This window comes from Nestor notabilis, unplaced genomic scaffold (genome assembly GCF_000696875.1).
Source record: "Nestor notabilis isolate BGI_N333 unplaced genomic scaffold, ASM69687v1 scaffold1351, whole genome shotgun sequence".
NCBI lineage: Eukaryota > Metazoa > Chordata > Aves > Psittaciformes > Psittacidae > Nestor > Nestor notabilis.
The window spans coordinates 9,740-13,222 of NW_009913183.1; positions in this window are offsets into that span (position 1 = coordinate 9,740).

Genomic DNA, 3,483 nt, shown 5'->3' on the forward strand with positions numbered 1-3,483 from the left:
GGGCTTGGAGCAACCTGCTTTAGTGGAAGGTGTCCCTGCCCATGGCAGGAGATTGGAACTAGATGGTCTTTAAGGTCCCTTCCAACCAAAACCATTCTACGATGATTTAAATCTTAAATCAGCTGCCTCTGAACAGGGTTTTTGGAGGGGGGTGTATTCACTACAGAGGGTTTGAAAGGTCAATGAGGAAGAGACTTGGATTTTTCCATCATTTTATTAAAAACTTGCAAAGGTCCCAAATGAAAATGTACACCTACTACAGTATAATCAGTTTGTACACTCACAGTTAAAGTGCTAAAAATTAAACGATACAAAACTGACACTGGACTACCATGGACGAGTCTACCAAGAGCTGCGGGCGAGTTGTCAGCTACGGCCAGGTGCTACCTCATGCTAACAGCCACCTGCACCCGCTACCTGCAGGTCTCATGGACACGAAAGCTTCTTCCTCTCCTGCTCAGAAGAGGACAGCATCGCAACAGGACCACGAGTGTGTCAAGGGAAAGCACTGGAAGCGGCAGCAGTGGTGGTGTGTGCACCGAGTCCCCCAGCACAGGGACCCACCAGCCCTTCATGACAGGCAAAAATTGCCTTGGGCGAAAACACCTCCCGATCCCGTTACGGAAGCGGTACACTGGGACAGGAGTTAAGTTTCACATTCAATTTGACATTCTGCTGCTCAAGGTGAACCTCGGGATGAATCCCACTCTGCACTCTGGTTTCTCAGTGCCGCCGGGGCTGCCCAGTCCCCGCTGCTGTCTTGTTTTGGGTCCTGAAGCCCTTTTGGAGCTGCAGAGTTGGCTCCCTGGAAGGGTGGGCATTACTGCTTCTCACCCAGCTCTTCTTATGGTCTTCCCAGCCCTTTCCAAAGGGCTTTCCCTCCCCTTGCCAGAATGACTCAGCAGCACTGTAGGATTTTGGCTGGAGCCACCCACTGCAGCCCTGTGCTTACTACCCACCCTAGGTCCAGCTTGTACGTAAACCTTCTGCAGCAGAACTCAGGTCTAAGCTCTAAGGAAAGGCAGAGCGCTCAGGAGTACAGATCAATGTACAACAAAACGTGGGGGTTTTGCTGCTGTTGGACTTTTTTACACTTTCAAACAACAAGTGCTACTGCCCCAGCGTGAGGGCAGCTTGCGTGGGCCTGAGAGAGCTTCTTCCATGCAACAGGGCCGCATCTCTGATTTGGGATATTTCACTGAATGACGAGCACCACGAAGGGATGAAGAAAGAAGGAACAGCACGAACTCAGGGGAATCTGCTGTCAGCGGCAATCAGGCCGATGTCCGTGTTCACCAGACGCAGCCGAGTGCTTGCCGGCCCTGGCATAGCCTGGAGAGGACAGCAAAGCTCTTGGAGCAAAGCACACTGCAACGCACTTGCAGTGGGATAAACCAGGAGATTCAGCTCCCTGGGAATGACGGGAATAAGAAGCTGTGGATTTTATGGGAAGCTTTGATATTGCAATCTTGCAAAGCAGCATTTTGGGGCTTCGGTCATCACGTGCATAGGATGGAGACACATTAATCTGCTGTTGGGACAAGCTGGAGAATCTGGGCTATGTACAACTTCTCGGACGGCTTCGGGGTGGAGAGGGTCAGGCTTTCAGCAGCTGCTGGAGAGGGACAAAGTGCTGCTGTTATCACGAGGAGTATCTGTTCAGCAACAGGTACATCAGGTCAGCTGAAGCCCAAAGCATCCAGAGTTTTTCAGTAAGTGCAGTGCTGCTGTCCTGGGCAGGGGTTGAAGCTCCAGGGGAAATTAAAGATCAGTGCTGGTCCCAGAGGTCAGGCAACCATACTGGAGCTGTGGCCGGTTAGCAGGGGCTACCAAGTGGCAAAGCCCCCCAAACCCACACTGAGGTACTCCAGCTGGGCTGCATTCAAACTCAGATATGCTTCAAAGCCCCCTGGTGTGATGATTTTGGAGGCGAAGCCCTGCAAGGGCTTCAGCTGGGGAACTGCATTAGGGCTGATGTGATCTTATGCAGGAAACCTGAAACAGCCATTGGGAACGGGTTTGAATTCCAGGAAGGACTGCTTTGCACAGAGAGAGCGTGGCATGCAAGTTCAGGTGTCGAAGATAAAAGGCAGAGCTCAGGATTACAGGAGTAGGGAGGGCAAAAAACCCAGCCAGGACTCGAGTTCTACATTTTAACCACCTCCAGAGAGGTGACAGGAGGCTACAGGATACACAAGCAAGGAACAGCTGAGATCCAGAAACAAGTTGGGGGCTAAACCTCACAAATTAACACCATTTCAAGCAAGATATATTTCAAATCTCCATCATCATTCCCCTCCCTGACTCTAAACAATTGAAAGCATTGCCACAGTTAAAACCCCCCAGAAGTACTGGAAAATGAGCTGAGATGATCACCCTAAACCCTTGAGCTTATTTGGTTCAGTTACAGTATTTAGGAAAAAATCAGCTACCGGCTCCTTTTGCAGATCGAGGTTCCTACAACTCTCACCTCTTTGAAGCAGCAGGTTATTCAGTAGAAGCTGAATTTGAAAATAAAGAACGGTTCCACCTCTGGGGCTTCCGGGTAGTTTAAGTCACTCAAAAGATTTTTCATACCCATCTGCTTCCAAAGAGGTGATCCAGCGTATCCCGACAGTTATCCCGCAGACGTCCCCCGGGGTGTTTGCTCAAAGCAGAGCCCGCTCTGCCCCGGGGCGGTTGGAGCAGCCACTCCCTCCCTGGATTCACAACAAAGAGAGCACGGAGCTGTGGCTAAGCTTTGTTATTCCCTGTTGGGTTTGGTTTGTGCTTCTCCTTTGGGGCAAAAGCCTGGTAGAAGCAACAGAGACGATACTTAGAAATGCATGTCTAAGAGACAGTGACTCCCGGGCAACCTGTGATTTCACAGGGCGCACGGTTCCGTGCTGTGCTGTTGTGTCATCAGCTACAATTAAAGTGAGTAATTGCAGCGTGGCTCCGCTTCTGCCGCTGGGGAAAGCCTCTGCAAGGAGCACCACGGGTTGCTGCCCCAGTCCTGCCCTCGAGCCTGTGCCGTTGAAGCGTGTACGAAGGATTTTAACGTGCCTCCAACAGGTCAGAAATGGAATTATGTAAGGACAATGAAAAAATAGGGATTCATTTCCAAGTAATGATGTGTGGTAATTACTGAGGTAGGTTTAAATGCAGTCGGGGTTTCCTCATGCTGAATGAATCTTAACAGTAGATGCTTCAGAAGATCTACTGCCCCCTCTGAGACACGCATTGGCTTTTGCCTGCAGTGTCGGCAGAGGCTCGCTGTACCCCAACAGATAATTTACACACAAAAAAGCCCAAACTGAGAATTCTCTACTGCAAAGCTGTAGCAGGGAATGAAAAGAAAACAACCTACAGCCGAGGACGGTTGTTATGACAAGCTCCCCAGCGGGGAAGGAGCCAACAACTGATGGTGGATACCCATCTCCTCAAGTACACTTCTGACTGTTGTATCCCACTCTATCCCACCTGCAGGCAGATCACGACTCA